The 23,115-nt window shown below is 45.1% G+C and overlaps 1 protein-coding gene across 3 annotated transcripts in view; it reads left to right on the top strand.

Annotated features, from left to right (window-relative positions):
* RAI2 (retinoic acid induced 2) overlaps positions 1–23,115 on the top strand; it is a 60,741-nt gene that overhangs the window by 16,799 nt on the left and 20,827 nt on the right. Inside the window, exon 3 of one of the 3 annotated variants that reach the window (XR_015550710.1) lies at positions 100–494. The exons of the other annotated variants lie outside the window; for them this stretch is intronic. The gene's annotated coding sequence lies outside the window, so the exon portion shown is untranslated. Of the gene's footprint in view, positions 1–99; positions 495–23,115 lie in introns of those variants that run through there. 3 annotated transcript variants of the gene reach the window in all.

A 23,115-nucleotide genomic window follows, 5' to 3' on the forward strand; every position in this document is an offset into this window, starting at 1 on the left:
CCAACTTCCAAATGAGAGTGTGATTGATTAATTTCGCTTCCTCGTAGGTTTCCTCGTAGTTTTTGATGTGCTTTCTGCCCCCTTTTCTTGTTGCTGCAGGAGGCAAACAGTACGAATGCGGGAATAAAGCTATGGAACATACATCGTAATGTGTCTGGAGCGGCATCAGAAAAGGACTTATTTGTTCTCCTGGGCTGTGTAGTGCCGAGTGATTGAATGCTCGCCAAGCTGTCAGTTTTATGAAACAAATTCCCTAACCCCCTTGGCCCAGAGCTTTGCTCAGCCTGAGATGGAAAAGAAATAACTTTTAATAGAAAACTCATTGCTAAAATCTAAGATAAGATTTCAGAGTTACTTCTCTCCTAAGAATAAAATGAAATATTGAAGAAAGCATTTGATGGGGGACTCTTAGGGAACCTTATTTCTCAGTTCTTGGTTAACAAACTATGTTAATAAAAATATTTAGACCTTCGTGATGCATAACGCATTTTTATTCCTAGTGAGCTGGCCTGTTTGTATACACAGATGTTTCCTGTGGTCCTTCTATCATTGCTTCTACTTTTTCTGAAACAATATTTCTAGCAGGAAACAGAATCTTATGTTAAGAACCTAAGCCCCTCACAGATCCTGTTAGTTTGAGTGAGGGTATTTTCATTTCTAGATTTGATACTTGGTGGGGGAGGGGGTGGTGGGAACCTTCTTTTATTCAAAAACACAGAAAACAGTTTTAATAAAAAGATAATGCAATGAATCCACTATATTGAGACATTATTGGACAATTCTTTCTTGGCTTCTAAATTAGATCTGGCCGGTTCATCCAGGCACATTCACTGCTGAAGGGCTGATGGCTTTTCAGTCTCCGTTCTCACTGTCAAAGGCGCTGTGAGTAATGCCTGCCCTTTCATACAAACCTTAGGTGTGTTCAACTAGATTTTACCGATTTTCCAAAGCATTGTTCTCACAGAGCTGCAGTTTCCTTTCCAGCACCAGGAACACTGTGGCAACACAGCTCACCAACCCAGTTTCTCTGCCACTCTTAGGAGCACGTGGAAATCAATTAAAAATAAAATTCATAGGCCAGCGTGCTAAGGAAGGAAATGAGGTTTTACACATCAGCACTTTTCAAAGAAAAAAAAAAAAAAAGATGAACCTGTCTTAATTGAAAAATGGCACAATGCCCTAATGAAAAATTAAGCTTCAGGATTCAGTGCCTAATATCTCAGTGATGAGTGTATATTTCCTCCTGTGGCTACCCCTGTGAGCGAATTCTGAAATAATCAGGCAGTGTGTTGAAATAAAATATCATTCACGTGACTATAGGAGTGAGGCATTGCCCTGTCTGGCTGACTTGTCAATTACCGCTTAAATGCCAGGAGAGGAAGGTTTTAGTTCTTTAGACTTTTATTTTCTTTCTCATTTTAGTAAATTTTGTTTCTCTATGACTACTAAGTAATAAACTTATTTTAGAAAATTTACAATTATAGAAAAGCAACAAGAAGAGAATATCATCTGTAATCCTGCCACTCAGAGATCGCAACCATCAATGTTTTTGGTTCATGTCCTTAAGAGTATTTTTTTTCCTATACTTATATCCTTTATGTTCTCCAGGAGTTTAGAAGGCATAGTTGTGCTTAAATTGATTTTTTTTCCAAAACCTCTGTTAACGTTGTTGTTAGTACCACCGAGTGGATTCTGACTCGTAGCGACCCTATGTACAGCAGAGCAGAACCCTGCCCGATCTTTTTCTACCATCCTCTCACCTTCCAGCACTATATCAGACAATGCTCCACTGCTATTCATAGGGTTTTCATGGCCAATTTTTTCGAAAGTGAGTGGCCAGGTCCTTCTTCCTAGTCTGTCTAGTCTGGAGGCTCCACTGAATCCTGTCCACCATGGGTGACCCTGCTGGTGTTTGAAATACCGGTGGCATAGCTTTCAGCATCACAGCAACACGCAGCTGCCACAGTCTGACAACCGATGAGTGGTGTGGTTCCCTGACCGGGAAAGGAACCCAGGCCATGGCAATGAGAGTGCCAAATCTTAACCACTAGACCATCAGGGCTGGCTTCCGTTAACATATTTCTCTAATTATCAACATCAGGAATGAAAAGATATCTATTTTATTACCTCTCATGTGTGACAAAAATTTTTGGCATGTTTACTCTCCCTTCTACCACTGTCCCTCCACCCCTAGTCTTGTTCACTGCCTTATCCCCAGTACCTAGAACAGCACCTGGCATCTAGTTGTTGCTTAATAAATACTGTTGAATCAATGAATGAATGGCAAGTTTATCCTCACATTACTTCCAGAAGGTGAGCACTGACTCCTGAAGCCAACCTCTTTCCCCCTTCCTTTCTGCCTCTCCCAAGCAGTCTGATTAAGCCATGGGACCCACCGCTGTCTGCTCTGTCTGCTTTCCCTGGTCTTCCACTCACTGTGGGGTGGCAGTGAGGGGTGGCAGTGAAAAGTGCCCAGTCTTGGGACTCAAATAGACCAAATTCCCAGGTCTTCAGATTTCTACATAATGGGACAAATGTCTTAATCTCTCTGGGCCTCAGAGATGCCATCTGTAAAATGGGCAGTGGTGATACTTGCCTGGCAAGATGAATAACAAGTATGCATGATGCCTGGTACATAGGAGGAATCCAAAATCTGTAGCTACTAGTGTTATTCCCATGTCTCTTTCCAATGACAGCATAAATAAAGAGCCCATGGGGACCCAGAACATTGCCTTTCTCTTCGCATTTCCATTCATTTCATCTAATGAGTATAGGAGACTTTCTGATGAGTTACTTTGTGCTTTTGTGCCAAGTAAATCAGAAATGGCAAAGAATCAAGCTTTCTAGTAATCTGTGCTTCCACTCCATCGCACATGCTTCAGCTGCAGCATGTGTCTTGTTGCATTGTAATCGTGTGTCTGCATAGCTGGCTCCCTCATTAGACAGTGAATGGGCCTTCCATCTTGGTATCCTCTGCCTGGGACCCATAGTGTTGTAATTGAGGAGTCATCCAAGATATATTTATTGAATGAGTGAATGAATGAATGAATAGTATCGCTTTTTGCACATCTTGCCCTATCTCAACCACACCTGTGGGCTTTCTGCAATCTCCTGGATAACAAAAGCAAACCAGACTGTAGAATTAAATCTCTAGCCCTCTGAATCTACAATGTAAGCTTCTGACAGATGCGTAAGTATTGGTTCTGCAAAGTGTCAGCTTAAGGAAAAAAAATTATGTTTCCTCTTAGTTCCCATGATTAAGTCCGTGGATTCACTGGCTGGCATATCAGGTTCTTCAGGAGAGGAGTGACAGTGTGTGCACAGTAAAGCTCCTGTCTGCAGCTTTTAGTTTGAGTTGTATGTATGTTGGCATCTCTTTTACACAGAATCTGATGAGTTTGCATTTATTTTTGACAGCATCTCAAATCTTGTGGAAGTCAGAGCTGGGGGCTGGTGTTGTTTTTTAGTAATATCTCAGATAGTGGCAGGACAACCTTGATAATAAAAAAGAGAGGTTTAAAAAGATGTCTTTTCAGAGTTCTTCCAGAAAACTCAAAGTTCAGCAGAGAAGAACTTCGGAACTTCCCAGAGCAAAGGCTTCCTTGAGCATTGGCTTTTTGCAGACTGGACATAAACACACAAACACACAGTCACTGAGGTGTTCTTCCTCCTCTAATTCACTGTAACAATAATTGCTGGTTAGTCCTCCAAACCTGTTTTGTTCATCTTCCCAGGCACCCACCTAGACTACATTTCCCAGCCTCCCTTGCGGTTTTTTGTGTGTGTGTGTGAGGAAGATTAGCCCTGAGCTAACATCCGATGACAATCCTCCTCTTTTTGCTGAGGAAGACTGGCCCTGGGCTAACATCTGTGCCCATCTTCCTCTACTTTATATGGGACACTGCCACAGCCTGGCTTGACAAGCCGTGCATTGGTGCACACCCAGGATCCAGGGCTGCAAACCCTAGGCTGCCGCCGAAACGGAGTGCGCGCACTTAGCCGCTACACCACCAGGCTGGCCCCTCCCTTGCAGTTTTATGTGTGGCCATGTGACTGAGTTCTGACCAATAGGATGTGAGCAGAAATGATGTGTGCACCTCTAGTCCAATCATAAAAGCTTTCCAGGTTTTCCTCCATGCTCTTTTCTCACCCACTGGCTTCTGGGCTAGAGCAAAGTCCCAGGGTAACCTTGGAAGGTGGCGGAGCCTCCTCTGCCTGAGGAGGATCATTGCATGAAACGGAAGTGCCTGATCTGGAGCCCCCACCCAAGCCTGTTACATAAACAAGCAATAAGCTTCCATTAGTGAGCCATTACAAGTGTGGAGCAATTTGTTAGGCAGCCTATCCTACCTTAACTAAGTCATACTCCTTGGATGTTTAAAACAAAAGTAGCTGACAGTTTTCAAAGGCCTTTTATGTGCCACAAATTGTTTATGATACTAATAATCCTTTCAGTTGCCCTCCAAAGTTACCCTCATTTTACAGCTGTAGGTACAACTTCAAGCGGGAAGGGAGTGAGTATTTTGTTAGCCATAATGGCCCCCAGGGTTGGCACAGAGGCTGGCATTGAGTAGGCTCTCAATGAGGCTTGTTGATGATGGAGGAAAGGAAGGCTCAACAATGCAAAGTCACATGCCCAGGGCCCACAGCTGGAAAATGCTGGAACCACTACTTCATCCCAATCTGCCTGGCTTCATGGTCCAGCTGCCTCTGAGTATCCATAACCCCAGACTTTAAAAAGAATGGGTGGAAAGCCAGTGATAGGTCCTTAGAAAAAAGGTTTTAGTCTCTCATCTTATATTTCTGACTGGAAAAAGTAAGACATATTAAAAAATGAAAACATTATAGGCATCTAAAACAAAAAAAGGACACCCCTCTGTCATCTTACCAGAGAAAACTGGTACAAGCTTGGTTTTATTCTGTAAGTTCTTAACATATGCACACATTCAACAAAAATTAGTTCACTTTGTGTGTAGAAAATCTATATTCTCTCCCGCCACATGACTTTTTCACTTATTTTCTCCTTAAATAATTTCCTTGGACATTATTTCCATGTCAGGACATACCAATCTGTGTCATCCTTTGCAATGACCAGTAATATTCTGTGTAACAATCTGCGATGATTAACCAGTTCCCTCTTGTTGTCATTTATGTTGTTTCCAGTCTTTATAACACAGAAGAGCTGTGGTGAACATGCTTGTGCATATCTCTTTGGGGTAGGATCCTAAGAGTGAAATTGTGAGTACACCAACAGGCATGTTTCACTGTCTTCCACATGTGGAGACCTATTGCTGCAGAAAGTCCAAATGGCCGACAGATACTGAAATGGATACTATGGGTTTAGTTCTTCAAGTTAAGGTAGCAAAGAACAGTGGAAGAAAGGGTTTCTAGAACCTCAGAATGTTGTAGGTAAGCTCCAAGCCCATGACAAAAATTAACAATGAGGAGGCACTGGCGTCCCAACTGGAGGAGGTGCCGCCTTCCGGCTGTGGGCTGGTTTCTCTGACCAATGAGTGCCTCTGTTCCTGCCTCTGCTTCTCGGCCTTCTCAGGCTGGACCTTTCCGTCACCTGCTCTTAGAGAGCACTTCTGAGTCAGAGTCTTGAAAGCAGATAGACTCCATGTTTGGAGAACCCAACGTTTCTATTGAGAAGTCTCTGGGTCCCCTTTCTCTTCTCTGTTTTTCAGGCTGACTTTTCTCAGAAAATTGTGCTTTTAATTATTTTTATGTATTCTCGGGCCAGGTGTCCTGAGTCGAGGCTCTGAGAATACGATTTATATCATGGCGTGGATGGCTCATGTACTTATTGATCATTTGAGTCGAGGTTTTGTTTCTCCACAGGAGAGTAATGATTACACCACTACTTGCTTCGGGACTAAAATCTGTGTGTTCCTAGTGCAGGTTCATCAGGGTGTTTTACAGTATCCTGCCAGTAAGAATGTTGCCCCGCCAGCCTTCGGTATTATTCTCTTCCTTGGCCTGATTTAGAATGCCACCACTCAACACCTCCAAGGAGGAGCTGCAGGACTCCAGGCCGCACAGCCTTTCACCCACCCCAGACGAGCAGAATGTCTCTCCTAAGATATCCTCCAGAGAAAACATTTTCTCAGTGTCTTTCTTTATCCTCTGCCTATGCCTCAGTTTCCACATGGCCAGGGCTGATCTGGGCCCCAGGGAAGACACTTGTCCCTCGCTAAGAAGTGAAGCAAGGCTTCCTTTTGGAGGAGGGGGCAGTGGCCAGTAGGCCAGAGAGAAATGGAGGAGGAGGGTGTATACAAGTCGCCACAAGGTTCCTACAGGGGCTGAAGCTGAAGGGGGCAGGACACACTCACTCCTCAGGACTAGGCATAAACCTGATGTGCCTGGACAGCTTTCGGGACGAGCAGACGGCTCCAGGCAGATGTCTTTGTCTGTGGGCACAGCTGTGCGTGCTCTGAGATATCCCTGTCCGTGAGGGATGTTCCTGGAATGATGGCAATGATGATAATGATGATGACAGTGGCCATGGTTGGCAGCGAGAGGAGGGAGATGATTACCCAGACAGTGCTGGAGCACTAAAAGCTGAACCCACGAGAAGGGCTGCCTCCCCTCTGTGTGTGTGTGTGTGTGTGTGTGTGTGTGTGTAAAATCCCGTGTGGTGTGAGCAGCCGCTGTGTTAGTGTTTGTGTGTGTGGATGTGGATCTGTCCAGCGTGATGTGGTTGTGTATGTGAATGTGATGTGTATATGTGGTATGTAGTGAATGTGTGATGTGTGCACTGCTCCATGTGTGTGTGACTGTGTGGGATATGTGGTGTGTCATGGTGGTAGTGTGTGTGTGCTGTGTGTGGATGTGTTTGAAGGGGTGCCCGTTAAATCCCCCAAAGCATTCATGTGGCCTCCCAAAGGATCCACGCTGCTCATTCTGAGTTTTTCCTCCTGTCTCCCCTGTTTCCTCTGGCACAAATGCCAGCTTCACCCAAGAGAACCCTCTCGAGCATTTTCTCCCCTAGGAGGCCAAGCTTTAGAGAAGTGGTTCAGTTTCCTCTGATCACTGCATCACCTGGCAGAGTTAGAGAGAGGGAGGCAGAGTTCTCCAGAGCTGACTTATTTTATTTTATTATTCTTTCTTATTATTCAATTTTACCTTTTTATTGAGGTATATATAACATACAGTAAAGTGCATGGAGCGCACAAATCTTAAGTGCTGACGGACTTTTACATGTGTATACACCCATGTAACCACCCCCCAGATCAAAATAGAATCCATTTCCAGCACCTCATAAAGCTCCCTTGAGCCCTTTCCCAGTCAATATCCCCCAAAGGCAACCATGATTCTGACTTCTGTCTCCATGGATCAATTTTGTCTGTTCTAGAATTTCATATAAATGGAATCATGCAGTCTATAGTCTTTTGTGCCTGGCTGCTTTCACTGAGCACAGTGCTTTCGAGATCCATCCACGTTGCCACCTATCTCAGCAGCTCGGGTCTTCTTATTGCTGTGTAGTATCTTATTGTATGGATGTATTACAGTTTGTTTATCTGTTCTCCTTCTGATGGACATCTGGGTGGTTTCCAGTTTGGGGCTATTGCAAATAAAGCTGCTAGGAACATTCTTGAACGTGTCTTTTGGTGGCCATATGTACAGCTGTCTTAATGTTGCCTGTGATAGCATTTGACAAAGATAGATCTTGCAAAAATCAAACAACAACAACACAACCCTCAACTTACTCTAGGAGGTTTCCCAGGAAGAATGAGGCAGTTGACTTGCACAAGGCTTATCTTCAATCTGACTATTTCTCTGCCTTTGGGAGAAGAGAGCTGCACACGTGGGGGAGAGGCAGGCTCTCTGGGACTCAGAGCTCTGCTGTGAAAAGGACACCGTCTCTGAGGATTGCTGTATTTGTGGAGCCAGGTTTCCCAGTCTAAAAACCACTCCTTGGGTATAAACTGGAGTCTTTGGAAGGGGCATTGGCTGCTGCATGCTCTGTGGGCTGGGATTTGGGCTCCAACGCCAAGATTTTCCCATTGGGATCCACATAAGTCTGGGTGCAGACAACTTCCAGAGACGCCCAGTTTACTTTGAGAGAGTTCAGACCTCGGGAAAATTCGCCCTGTTGCCTGACCCCAGGACACCAGGAGGGATTTCAGGGAGTGAAGAATGAAGAATGAACAGGCCTGCACCTAAACCCTTGACCCTCTCTCTACAGAAGCTCTGGGGCCAACCCCTATGTGCCAGGCACACATTCCACCTGCCTGTGTGCTCACTGCCACCCCCCAAGGCTCTCCCTGAGAAGACTTCTGTGCTGGCCCTGGGAGCGTGCTTAGTCCGGGCTTTGGGCAAGCAAGAGGCGCTGGAGTTGATGCCCCGGGGGGCAGCCCCCAACCAATGCTGCATTGGAATTGGGAGATAGACACCAGCTTCCTCACCTCTGCAGGGATAGCTCTGAGATTAAGTCCCAGAGGAACTGAGGTCCTGCTGCCCACAGCAGGAGCCTGCTCATTAAAGCGCCTGGGAATGGCTGCCTCCCTTCCAGGCTCCCTTCCCCATTCCCCCACTGGAGCTACCTGGGACCCGCTCCCACATAAACTATCTGCACTTCAGTCTTTGTCTCAGGGTCTGCTTTTGGGGGAATCCCAGACGAAGGCATGCTCCTCCCCAAGAAAAAAATGCTGTCTGGCACATACATTAATTTTGTCTGGGAATTTTGCAAATTCCACGGCACCTTTTGCATCACCTACTCTGGGGTTCAGCTAAGCCACCACCAGGTATCTTTGCTGTGGAGAAGTTTGAATTAGTGGCTGACCCAAGGGAGGGCAGTAATAAACGGTATTTAATTTTCAAGCTGCAATGAAAGCAGACAGCCTTCGTCCCGTTGCTTCCTGTCAGCGTCGCTCCCAATACTGTGCATGATGCATGTGACACTGCAGAAAGGTGTGGGTAAATGGAATCATTTAAGACACCCACTGGGGGTGGGTGGAGTGGGATGGGCATAAGACTCCTAAATGAATTTTTCCTTTTGTTTTTGATTTTCCGACATGCGGTTGTAATGTAGGTGTGAACATTTTAGAAAGAATTCTAAGACGAATCCTTTTGGGGGGAAAAATCAGAAGGCACAAGGCAGTTTGTCCACTTTCTTCCTAATCTTTTCTTGGAGGGGTATTTTTCCACATCACTTAAGAAAGGGAACAGAGGAGGAAGATGGGGCTTGGGGCAGAGGGCTATAATTAAACAATATTCGATGATTTGAGTTTGAATTTGTGGTTCTGGAAGGATAAACACATGGACTTATCTCCATGGGGCTGGGGCGATCCAGAGGCCTACAGCATTTAGGGGGGGCAGGATGTCAAACTGCAGATACAGATGGTAGTTCATCTGTGTGGAGGGCACAGCTGCAGCAGCAAGGGGGCGTGAAAGGATTTGAGGACACTGATAAACTTGCGCTACAAGAGTAGGGATGGGGGAGCAGGGAGGGCGTGTTCTGTGTCCTGAAGGACTCCCTTTGTCTGGTTCTGCTCACCATTCCGGCATATTCAGAAGCACACAGGCTGTTTAAGTTACGTTCTATGAACCTTTCCCCAGGGCTGTATTTGCCTGCGTTGATCCGGCACAACAGCACACACATTTTCTAATCGTTTTGCTGTTTCACTGATTGCAGAATTAGAAGCCTCCCATGTCTGGTAGAAGTGGGTCAGGGAAGTTCCCGACTTAGCTATGCTGCTAATAGATTTCTGAATGGCAGCTTACAGGCGCCTGGATGTGACATTTGAGCAGAAGAACAATGGTGATCAGTCACTGACGATTTTGAGCATGAGTCATTCTTTTCTTCAACAAGAGCACGTGCGGGCGAGGGCTCCCAGATTACAGGTGCTGGTGAGAAGTAAAGGAGGCCCCGAACTGCTCCTTTGAAAGCAGAGGAGTGCTTTTATCAAAGCCTCATCTCTCCAGGTCTCCTCTTTTTGTGGTTCTCTGCCATTTCCCTGTCCTGTCACCACTCCCTTCCCTGAGCCGCCACCATGGAAGCCTTTTCTGTAACTCCTAATATGGAATAGCCTCACGCACAGGATCCCATTCCATCAGCCCTCCCTCCTCTCCTATAAGCTGCCTTGGCATAGCCATCTCGCCTCTCCTACCCAGCCTTCTCCCGAACTTCCTTCTTTCTCCTCTTGGTGTTTTAGTCTCTTCCCATATTATGTTAGCTTTAGGAAACTGTCGGCCGTACAGAACCCATAGAAAATGAAACTGCGTAGCCTTATAATAAAATAGTTAAGCCTTTAGGTTGCCTCTAGGAAAAAATAAATTGAATCAAATTATTAAGATCTAGACATTATCAAATTTACCATATGGGCATTGCTACTGTCAAGTAATTATTTACATAGGGTGTGCTGTGGGTATCCCTCTTGCTTGCTCTCTCTACGTTTTTTATTTATTTTTATTATTATTTTTTTTTGTGAGGAAGATCGGCCTTGACCTAACATCTGCCGATCCTCCTCTTTTTGCTGAGGAAGACTGGCCCTGGGCTAACGTCCATGCCCATCTTCCTCCACTTTATATGGGACACCACCACAGCATGGCTTGCCAAGTAGTACGTCGGTCTGTGCCCGGGATCCGAACCGGTGAACCCCAGGCCGACGCAGCGGAGCACATGCACTTAACCGCTTGTGCCACCGGGCTGGCCCTCCTTTTTTTATTTTTAACGTGAACAGTTTTTGTTTAAACCACTTCTTTCTTCTAGCTCCAGACAATGGCAATCATAATCATGCCCAACCAAAACATATTGCTAGTGTGTGTTCATGTTTAATTTGAAAAATGACAACAGTGATTTCTTTGAAGTCTCGTACTCACCCAGAGCTACCCCAGCATTGGTTGTTTTAGAATCCAGAATTTCCTACAGGAGGAGAAGAAATAAATCAACATAAAATGAAATAATAAAATCCTCTTAAATAACAACCAGGTAGTAAATTAACATATACACGACCTTTGAAATGATCATGTTCAGGGAAGTCGAATCCAGCAAACAGCTGGCTAGGTGCCTGCCCTTGACTAATAGGCTGAGATACAGCTGCTGGAAAGATATTTGAGAGTGATGCAGAAAGCTGTCTTTTATAAAAAAAAAAAGAAAAAATCAGATCCTTCGTTTGACAAACCCTAATTTCATTGAGATTGACAGCATTGCCTTTGTCGAGCATACATTTAACAAATGAGATTGAACAACCACCCCACTCAGTTTCATCTAATTTAATTTGACAGCCAAAGCAGGTAGGTAGAATAATGTACTTACAGAGGAGGTAAGAATGCTTTCCCGGGGTTAAATGACAGGCTTGCGGGATCAGGCTTAAGCGAGCTTCTCCTCCATTGCTTTAGTATTTCTGTTGTTTTGTGTTGTATTAGTTTTTTAATTGACATATAAAGTACGTCAAGGGGGCTAATCTTAAATGTACAACGTAATAAATTTTTGCCAATGTGTGCATTTGTATAGCCACCATCCAGATAAACATAGAGAACATTTCCATCCCAGCAAAAAGTTCAGTTCCCAATCCATATAACGCCCCTCTCCTGCCCTCAAGGTGACCGCTACCCTGACTGATTTCTAACAGTATTTGACAACAGCCACCTGTTTTTGAACTTCATTTAAAGTGTATCATACAGTATGTCCTTCTGTGTCTGTTTTCTTTCACCCAATGTGAAATTCATCCAGGTTATCGCGTGCATCAGTAATTCATTCTCTGTGATCCATTATGTGAATATAGCACAGTTTATGTATTATTGATGGACATTTGGGTTGTTTCTGGTTTCCCCCTTGCCTTCAGCTTTAACTTATATTTCTAGATAGTCTATAGAAAGACATCCTAGAAATAATCAAGAAGGTTGTACCTGGGTTAACTTGTTCCAAACGGGTGGCAAAATCCACTCACCATCGCGTAAACAAGCGCTCTGTATCCTGAATGATGGCTCTGTCGTGGGTTATCTTCCCCCTAAGAATCAAACCAGCTCTACGTTCTCTCATCCCATCCCCCACAGAATTGTGGGGCCAGGAGGCTGCTTCATCACCTCACCTCCTTTAACCCTGAGATGAAGGAGAGGGAGGTGAGCAGGGCCCGTGGCCAGTCATATCGAGATAGCTTAGCAAACAGATGGAAAGGTGGGCCTTGGGGTGGGTTTGAAGGCAGCTAGGAAGGGAGAGGAGCCATTTCTCCTCTGGAGTGCCTGAGTATCTGGCACAATGCCCACCTTTGGGCAGACTCAGGGACGCAGCTTCAATTTGAACATCCTTCCTGATCATTCTGACACCCTCTCAATTTCTGAATCTGGGAAATAAAGAAACCATTATTATCTCTCATAAAGAAGCTGACCAGGCAGTAGGCTAGGGTAGGCATTTGTCATTGGGCAGAAACGGGACACAAAGGGTTGTCATCTTGGAAGGCTGCCCCCTCCCTCCAGCTGAGGGGTAAAGCCAGCAGCTGTACATACAGGTGCAGCAGGGCTGGGAACTTCTAGGAGGGGCGGGTCTGCAAGCCGGATCTGGTGGTGTGGAAACGAAGGGAGAGGATAAGCCGCTTACCCATCCCGGTTTGCCTGGGACCTGCCTGGAACTGTTGCCAGGTGAGCACTGAAAGTCCCAGGTCCTGGAACGCCCCTCAGTCCAGGATGGTTGGTCACCCTAAAAGAGGGAGACCTTTTTGCTCACTTCTCTGTGCATTCAGTTAACACATACTATTGAACTTCTATTACACACTATGCGCCGGGCAAGGCTGTGGGGATGGAGTGGTAATCAACAAGGTAGTAGTGATCGCTGCCCCCCTTCCAGAGTACTTCCTCTAGAGAGAAAGGTGGGATTTAAAAAAGTGATTACAATCCAGTGCAACACTTGCTTTGATAGTGATAATAAGGCAATGAGTGCTCTAATTGGGAAAATACTGGAGGCTCTGGAACCAGGTGGGGAAGACAATCCACTACTGGTTCTTTATCTCCTTAGCATATCCACAAAGTTCTAGAGCTGCTCAGAAAGGCAATTTACACCAAACTCTGATGCATTCAAAATGGCTGTGGAACAAAGAGGGTGGGGATGGGGGCGATAAGGAAGTAGACAGAGTTAGGTCTACTGATGTAGTCCTTTGTGTTACTTGGACCCCCGGGCGTGTCTGCCTGCCGCATTTCTTCTCCCACCCCGAGGGCACCTACTGGGTGGTGCAAAGCAGCCAGTTGTATGGTGAGCAGGAGATCTTGGACTTGTCCATGCCCATGAATTCACAATGACAAGCGTGCCCTGGCAAACCTTCTGCATCTTTTCGGGTCATGTAGATGAAATGTGGCAGTGGGGGCAGGGATGATGTACTGGGTTAATAATGCAGGATGTCTTTAAACAGGGCTCTAGGAGCGAAAAGTCAGTGCCAGATTCTCTGTGTGTTGTGTTACAACGGAACAGCATGTACTTCTAAGTATCTAAAACTAATGGACATGTGCTCTTGCCTAAGAGGCCCAGTTATTGTTGGTTAAAAAAAAATTTAATGCATTAGAAATATATTGCAGCTGTTATAAGATCTGAAAGGCCAGCCCAATGCAGGTTCGTTCATTCATTCGTTTATTCATTTCACAGATATCTATTGACGTATATGCCCCTCAACACTTTACTTTCCATCCAGTCATCACATAGATTCAACAAAACAAAACAACGCCCGCCCCCCCCCCCCCGCAAACTAAAGCCCTTATCTCCATGGGAAGGTCCAAACATTTAGTCCAGTGTCAAACACACAGTCAAGCAGAACAGGTCTTCAATTTTAGAATCTCTTTCTTGTATTCCTCAGCCTAGAGGATGTCAGTGGTATTTCTATAAGGTGTGTCCTTTTGTTGACGTCTATAGGAAAGATAGAGATGGAGGATTTTTCTAGAGCAGAATTTTCATTGCTTTCATCATGTGTTAGAAACAGCGCGGATACATTGGGTTGTTTTGGGTTGTTTGTTTTATTTTTTGGTTTTTTTGGTGTGTTTTTTTTTTCTTTTTTTTTTTTTTTTTTGCTTCTTTCCCTACCTTTGCCATTGTGCAATTAAAACAAAGATCCTTCCAAATTCTTTTTCTATCACATAGGAAGCAACACACTGCCCACCTGCTCTGAGTACTGACTCTTTGGGGGTTCCCGATTACCTTGTAGCTCTTTCCAGTCCAGCTTGTGACAGGTTAAAGGAGGGACGATGGTGCCCTCCCCTAGATGACCTCCGAGCTTCCCTTCAGAAGGAAGCAATAATGGAGACTTAGCCATGAGGAACGAAGTGCCTCGTCCCTTTACAATTTGACTATGCCTTCCTTTTGTAGCTTGTTCAGCACGCTTGTCCTGATTTATGATTTTTTGCCATCTGGTTTATTTCTCTTGTTGTTTTGTATTGTTTTAAATATGCTCGAGGCCATCTTTGAGTCTTTTCTTTAAAAAATACAAATTAAAAAAGCAAATCATATGAGTGTCATTTGAAGGTTAGGGATGAAAGAGAAGTTTAAATAGGACTCGGATCTTCCCTGTGAAGTTCAGTAGCTAAAAATAAAGTTCTTTTTACTTTGTCGATTACGTAAGAGAACGTGTGTTCTCAGATGTGAACACTATGGAATGTCTCCGTTGTCCCGAGAATTTTTGTTTGGGTTTTCTTAAACGGAGGTGCAAGAGTTCTATCAAATAATTGAATTCATTCAGTTAGTGACTGAGCACCTACTGGGTGCAAGCCACTTTGGTGGCCACTGTTGTGGATCAGTTTGTGATGTTGATGAGTTTTAACCAGAGGCAGGACCTGCTTTTCACTTGATCTAAACTCAGTTTTCATTCTATTAAGCCAGGCTACTCTTTCTAAAGAAAAACTTGTGCGAGAAGGGAGCTGGGAGGGGATCCTTTTGTAAGAGGAAAGGGTGGAGTTGGGTAGGGGCAGTCTTTGTTTTGAAAAGAGAAGGTACTCTGGGTGCTGTGTGCTGTCTGTGTTCTGGGAAGCCATGAAATATCAGTGACCTGGATAACTATGTTTAAACCATGTTCTTATTAAAACCAGCAGTCCTGGCTTTCCCAGACAAAGAAATTCTGAAACAATTTTGGAAATACGTTCGCAAGAGTGGAATTCATAAATGGAACTGTGCAGCCATCAGCTACACTGTTTAGACATAAAGTTGGATTAGCAAAGGGGGAATTTTACAAGTGTGGATTCAAAGCTTTTAAATGAACTTGCCTAATTGGTAGTAGTGATGTAGAGCATCTTGCTGGAAGGAAAACAAACCACGTAGCTAAAAATGTTCTCTTAGATGTAAAAGCAAATGCAGCTTCAAACAATGCTTGGGAAACGTCCTGGTTAAGGATTTTGGAAGCGATTTAAGGATCATGGGTTAGTGCTTGGCACTTGGTAAATTGCTCCACACAGTTTAGAAACCTCGTCAAGAGGTTCCTACATCCAACCCGGCTGACCTTAGAATTACCTGGGGGGAGTTTGGGACCTGCACATTCCTGGACCTCATCAGATGTATTGAATCAGGCTCCCGGAGTGTCAGAGAATCTCTGTGGTCAAAGGGCTCTCCTGGGGATTTTGATGATTGGCCCAGTTTGAGAACTGCTGGTCTGGTCCATTTCTCTGGACAAGATCCTATCCATGCCATCCAATTTTTTGCCACAAAGATGGCCATGAAATAGCATCTCAGCAAATGCCATTGACTCTGGATTGTACATTTGTTCATTAGCTGAAGCCCGATTTTAAAATCCAATCAACTGTATGATTCCTGCATACGACTTCAAATCAAGTCACATACAGTGCTTCTTAGGCTTATTTTTGTTATTATTCTGCTGAGCTCAGGATATCTGACTGCTCCTGGATTGGTGGCCTAGAGACATAAATAGCTTTTGGATCTCTCGGGTATCAGGATGGTTAAAAGGATAAATGGTGATAACAGAATAAAAGGATGAAGGTTGGTGAGCGAGCGAACAAAGAATCAACAAGGCTCTACCCTCAACCACACACAGTGTGAGGCCCTTTTACCCCATCTCCCGCTGACCCTAACAGCATCTTTATGGGGATATTGCAAACCCATTTCACAGGTGGACGAGACAGAGTGATGATCCCAGGTCACAGAGCTCAGGGACAGAGCCAGCATTCAAGCTGGGCCTTCAGGATTTTCCACACTACCTAGTTCCCCCACCTTTTTCCACCCTAAGTCTGATCCTGAGTTTTCTTCTTTTTATCATCTATAAATAGCATTTCAAATTTTGGAGGGTTCTGCCCTGGGGTCCACCTTGGGGATCTGGTTCAGCCTCAGCTGGGCTCTTCAAGGTCCACTTGCTTCTCCAGAGACCTCCATAACCATTTGGAGAAACAGCACAGTTCTTTTCTGATTTGGCATGTTTGAGAGCAATCAAAGATAGGACGACTCATTTCTCAAGTATACATAGGTTTCCTTTCATCTCTAGAACGTAATTAAGAAAAACGGCTTGAGGAATACCAAATTCCAAGCCAACAGTCTTACGAAGCTGCCAAAGGAAGTGGGTATTAGCTGCCTCTGCTGTGTGCCATATGGGCCAGGACTGCTCTTAGCTTCTCGGCAGGAGGGAGTGGCCGTGATGCCAGGAGACAGGAGAGAGAGGCAGGCAAGGTAAGACTCTTGCCTTCTGCCCTTCAGATTTTGTAGAGGTGGAGCAGGATCCAGGCTGGCATTTCTCAGGGATTCCCAGATGCGCCCTCCCTTGCTGACCTTACCACCGTTTTCGTTAATTTTCTGAAAGTGGTCTCTGGACCACCAGGGTTACACACCCTTAGCAATACTGACATGTGGGACCAAATCATTCTTTGCTATGGGGGCTGTTCTGTTCATTGCAGGATATTTAGCAGCATCCATGTCCTCCATCCACTAGATGCCAGTAGAAACCCCCTCTCCCAAATTGTGACAACAAAAAACGTCCCTAGACATTGCCAAATGTCCCCTTGGCAGCAAGGACAGAATTGCGCCAGGTTGAGAACCGCTGGCCTAGACCTGTAGTAGAAACAGGAAAGGAAGAAGAGCTCTGCTTCAGGGGGAGGAGCAGAGGGTTGAGAATGCTGGCAGGACCCCCAAAGTTCCCACCTCCCCACCTTCCCTGGCGTATAAAGTACATGAGACTTCACCACCCAGGGCTCCCCTAAGGACTAGGTACCCAACTTTCCCACTTAGCCCTTTTCCATGCTGCTTTCCCTCTCACCTGTCCTTGGTACATAGCGCTGTGGCCCTAGCTCAAATCCCAGCTCTGCTACCAAGTAGCAAGCCCACTATTCTTTACATGCTTCAGTTTCCTCATCTGTAAAGTAGTGATAATAACAGCATCTCCCTTATACGATTGTTTGTGAGGACTGAGTGTTTGTAAACGTTTAGAAGAATACTGAAGCATAATAAGCACTTTGTATGAGTGTTTTGTAAATAAGACATAGATAATCTGGATGAAGATCCTCTGTTAAATACAGCCATTCAACAAATGTTCATTGGGGGCTGAACAAGGCCTCACCCCTAACTTCCAGGTGCTCCAAGTTTGGCCATGGGCCAATAGTAATTTAGGCCTGATTCTGTGGCCCAAAAAGGGGTCACAGGTTCACTCAACTCCCTCTCAGCACTAGGCGGCGCTGTGGGAGCAGAGCCACTGCCCTGGCCGTGCTCTCCTGTATGGTCCAGAAGTCCTCAGTATTGCAGTGGACAGGCCATTGGGCCTTAGTGCCCCGTGGAGTGCTTCTTACTCATCATAAATTGAACACTACCTTATATCAGTTCAACATTCCATTTGACAGCAACTCAACCCTATATAGCCTCAGCTATAGCCAAAATAAATGGAACCCATTATTTAAAATTTAGGGGCATCTCCGTGAGGAATGTGAGATATACCAGTCTTTGGGTACACTAGTTGGGAACACTGTCCTCCCTCCCTCACTCCTTCCCTCTCTCCCCCTCCCTCTCTCCCTTCCTTCCTTCCCGCCTCCAAATAAATATTCATTGAGTACTGTCTATGGACTGAGTGTTATTCCAGGTGCTGGAATACTGCGATGAACATGGTAGACAAGGACCTACATTCCAGATGGAATGGAGGAGACAGACTATAAACAGTAAACAAAGAAAAAAGAAGATCATTTGTGAATGTGATAGATGCTAAGGAAAGACACACAGAGACTGATACGAGAGAGAATAACTGGGATGAAAGTGGGGACTTACAGATGGTCATAGAATCTTCTCTAAGGAGACTGTTTTGATTTGAGACTTAAAGGCTGAGAAGGAACCAGCTGCAGGAAGGACATTCCAAGCTGAGAAAACAGCCAGTGCAAAGGCCCTGAGGCAGGAAAAAGCATGGTAGCTTCTAGGAAAAGAAGTATCCTGATGGGAGAAGAAAGTAATAGGAGACAAGACTGGAAAGGGTAAAAGTGGGGCCAGCTCAGATAGGGCTTTGTGGTGCTTGGCTTTTAGTTTAAAGTACAATGAGAAGCCATTGGGAGTTTTATGTAGATGAGTAAAACAATCTGATTTATGTTTGAAAAGAAGGACAGAACGGCCAACTGTGTGGAACTGCTGAGATAAGTAAGACGAGGGCTGAGAGAGACTGTCTCAGTGGATGTGGCCACGTGGAGGTCAACATGACCTAAACGAGAGCAATTGCAGTGGAGAAGTGGACAGCAGCTGAGCTCCCTGTCATTTGGTTTTAGAACATACAGTCTCACCTAGGAATAGGCATTTGCATTTGGAAGGACCGGTAATTCAATAACATTTCTTAACACTGCTTTGGTCAGTTTTCAGGGAATTACTTGGTTTTCTTGTCTCTTCAATAAGAGGCTTCCTACAATGGTCACAATGATATTGTTGGTGGTAATGTCATCCTTGGTATCCAAGACATCACTCTGTGCCATCAACCCCTTTGGTGATTGTCCAGTTGTGGGATGGTGCTGGCCCAACCACACACAGCCCCTGGGTCTCCGTGCGGTCGACGACCCATGTTCATTGCAGAATGGCCAGCTGAGGCTGGGGGCTGCCCGTGACACAGGAGAACTACCCAGGCCCAATCTAAGTGGGCCGTGCGTGACACAGGAGAACTACCCAGGCACATTCTAAGTGGGCCGTGCAGGGCTCGGAGGGGTGTTCTCAGCCTCCTCGGTGCCATGTTCTGATGGCTGTCCTCCTCGTGGCCTTTTTCTTCCAAAATCCACCCAACTCCTTAACCTTGCCTGAACTTTTAAGCCCAAGAATGGTAGGAAATCCCTCAGAATAAATCCTTAAAGAGGCATTTGACAAAGCAGGTATAAACTTACACTTGGTGAAAAGGGACTGTAGAAAAAAGTATGTTTAGCACAAGCTTAAATATTACTGTGCTTTTTATGTGGTCTCCCGCAGCATTTTGGAACCCTGACATTTTTCCTGACTGATCATCCTCTTTGATTTTTTTTCCTCCACTGCTTTGATTTTGTAACACAAGAATAATATTTTTTCTGGACTAAACTTCTTATAAGTGGTCTTACCCAGGGAATGTTTTTCAATTTAAAGATGATTCTATTTTCTCTTAAGTACCAAGAAGTACACACACATACAAACACATTTAATAGCTTTCGACAGGATAGTTTGACTTTTTAAAGGCATATTCACAAAATTTGTTCCTCTTGATTCCAGCCCCTAATTCAAAGTTCCATCATTTGAATGCTGTGGCATACATAGTGGAGAAGGTGCCTCCTCACGTGCATGGTAGAGATCCCGTTCTGAGGACCAGGACTTGGTTCTTGACAAATGGATTCCCCCGACGTACAGTGTCTTCAAGATGGACTTCAAAGAGAATCCATCCCATTTGCAGAAAGAGAAGGTTTTTAACTCCCCCAGGTTAAATCCCCATCTTCAGTGTATTGGACAGGGCTTCAAAATGCTGACACATGTGTTCTTACCGGCTGACAGGGTTGGGTCATGCCATTAACCACACCAGGGCGCTTTTTGTAGTTACCTCATCCTGGGGGGTGCTGATAGAAAGCTGCTCTGCTCACAATCAGACATCAGGCCCTGCCTTACTGTTTTTTTTTTTTTTAATGGTTTAGGTGACTGGCTGGCAGGACCTTCCTATAATCTTTCTCCTACCTGGAAGAGTCTCTTTTGTGTTTACACCACTGAACTTGGGGGTTTAACCTGAGTTCTTATCTGAAAGTCTGTGCAAATCCCAATCCTTAATGGAAAAAAAAAATATTGGCCTAGCCTGAGGGTACCCTTTTCCCATCTTCCCCTTGAAGTGGAATTACAGGAGCACAGTCGCCCTGGGTTGTCCACTCTCCCACTTCTGTCACCCACGGATCTCTCTTTTATCAGAACTGCAGACACTTGGGAGAAAATCCAGCCAGGGCCTGCATTGCCTTGGGGTGATTCCAAGAAGTAGATTTTCTGGGTCAGCGGGTATGAATGCTTTTAAATTGCCCTCCAGAAAGTTTTTAACCAATTTTACTTCATATCAGCAGACATTCGCTATTGTGCTGTATTCATTCATTCATTCATCTATTCATTCATCCATGTATCTATTCATTCACGTACTGATTCAGCACCAATACTGTATTGCAGGCACTATGGACTCACACTCAAATACTAATGAATTCTTGCCCTGGTTGGGGCTTGGTGGGTTTTCTCTGTCTGTGTGAGGAGAACTGAGACTGTGCGTTTGGGCCTCCTGAGGACTGACTAAGATAAGCGCTCATTCGTGCCAGGAGGAGGAGGATCCAGAGCTGGAGGCAGTGTCCTCAGCCCTGGCTGCACATTGTAATCACCTAAGGAGCTCTAACAAATGCTGATGCCCAGGCCAACCATGCAAAATTCTGATTTCATTGGTCTGAGTATCTGGATCTTTCAAAGCTCCCCAGCTGAGTCTCCTGTGCAGCCTGAGTTGATTGTTGCTCCACACCCTTTATCCCGGGGAGTCTGGCCTAATGAAAGCCCCCCATCAGGTCCCCAGTGTCTCTGCTCTTGACCTTGCACTTGTCACTTCAGACTTGATGGCAGTTACTGTTCCGCTGCACACCTTGTCCATTCTGGGCCGTGGGAGGCCAGCACCATGCCAGGCTTAAAACTGCTGAGAAGAAGAATCACCTCATTTTCATCCTATTTATTGCTTATTTATAGTTTAAAATGAAATTCTCACCTTATTTATTTCGTGTTCCTCAGTGAGGGTGCTTTGGCTCGCCATCTTTATGATAAAGCAGTCGCTAAACCCTATCGAGTGCTCACTGTGCCGGGATCTGTTCGAAGTGCTTTGCATGTTACCTCACTCACTCCCTTTGACCACCTGCCGCATATACACTGTTATCACCCCCATCGTACAGACGAGGACACTGAAGCACAGAGAGGATAAGGAGCTTGCTCCTGCCCCACAGCCAGTCTGTGGCTGAGCTGGGCATCTCCATCCTATTTCGTTAAGTAAGGCTCTTCTCCACAAGTTGGAAGGGTTTGTCTTGGATTTGTTATGCTTCCACTTTGTATTTTCTTTCTCAAATTAGAGCTATGAGGCATGAGTGAGGGTATGCCTGTGAGGGCTACCAGCGGCCCGATGCTTTCACAATGGCGAAGAGTGGCTTAGCACAGAGAGCTTAGCAAGGGACTCTTTCAACAGCTTCTCAGCCAACAGTTTGAGTCACTTGAGTTGCATGCGCTGGACCAAGCTGTCTTGGACTTGTGGAGACACAGCTTAAGTAACTAAAAGCAGACGGTTCTTACCTGCGCCAAGAGCCGTCAGGCCCCTCTGCCATTAGCGCTCTCACATCTGCAGACTTTCAGAATTGTCCTCGCAGGAAAAACGAGAGGCGGGGGAAAGCCTGGGCGTGATTTAGAAACAGCCTGAACTCGTCTCTTTGAAAATACGGAGAACCTCTCATCTGCTTATTCTCCCTGGAGAAGTCAGAGGCTCTCGGAAGTCAGTAATTGTGATCTCTTGAGTCATAAAATCTGCAGTTGTATCAGAGCCCAGGGTGGGGACACAAGATGGAAACAGCACGTGGGTCTGTTGCCATAGACGAATCACAGAGTGAAGGGGCTGGAGTCTCCTCCTGGAAGGAAGGGATTAACTGGTCAGAGAGGAAAACAGATTTCAGAAATCCATTTACCCTGAAGGTTTAATAGGGAATGCAGGTCAGACTTACTCCACTGTCTTTAGTCATGGCTCACTCGCTCTCAGAGTTTCAAAAGATGCGAGTAGCTGAGCCTTTAAACCCTGACCTTAATATTTCCATCCACATTATTAAGGATAAGAACCCATCGTTTACTGAACTGAAGAGATGGCATTAAAGTATGTGTAAGATTATTAATCTACTACTTGTGTATTTCTCAGTCATTTGCAGGTTATTAAGAAAAAATTATTGCTTCTACTTATATGATCATAGCACCCAACTCAAATTTCAAAGAACGTCACTAGCATATCCTTGATTTTTCTCTTGAGAATAAATATCACCTATGATAAGAAAATAACTTGGAAATATTCACATGAATTTTGACATGGCCCCAAGGCCATTAAAGAATGTCAGAATCCTAATTAGTCTTCAAATAATCTTTTTTGCAGTAAAGAACTTCTGCTTGGAAAACACCATTTCAATATACGATTTGTCACCTCATTACCTGAAAGCCTCTTGGAGGCGTTTTGTGGAATTCAAACCATTTGAGGGGCCAGAGGGGCAACGCGTTGTCATGGAAGACGCACATAGCCTTGAAGAGAGGAGACTTGGAATTCTCACCATAATCTTGCCCCTAACTAGATGCGTGGCCTGGGGCAAGTCACCTTTTCTGAGCCTTTGTTTCCTCATCTGTAAAATGGGTGGTACTAGATAGTCTTTGTAAAATAATCATAAGGTGAACGGTGATCTAGGCCCCTGCCTTTCTTTCCTGCCACTCTGGAACTTGCTCCCTTCCCTCCTTCTGTCTCTCTCTCTCTCTCTCACACACACACACACACACACAGGTCTTCTTGGAGCGATGGAATGCCGCTGTGCCATGGTGTCTCCTGGTCTTTCAGGTCTTTACTCCTCAGAGAGGCCCTCTCTGATCGCCCTCCCTGAAGTAGTCTCTTCCCCACCCTATTTCCCGGGCTCGCTTACTCTAATCTACTTTCTTCTTAGGGCTTAGCACCATCAGAGAGTGTAATAAGACACTGTGATGCTGGCGAG

Source organism: Ceratotherium simum, chromosome X (genome assembly GCF_057802395.1).
Source record: "Ceratotherium simum simum isolate JZ-2026a chromosome X, ASM5780239v1, whole genome shotgun sequence".
Classification (NCBI taxonomy): domain Eukaryota; kingdom Metazoa; phylum Chordata; class Mammalia; order Perissodactyla; family Rhinocerotidae; genus Ceratotherium; species Ceratotherium simum.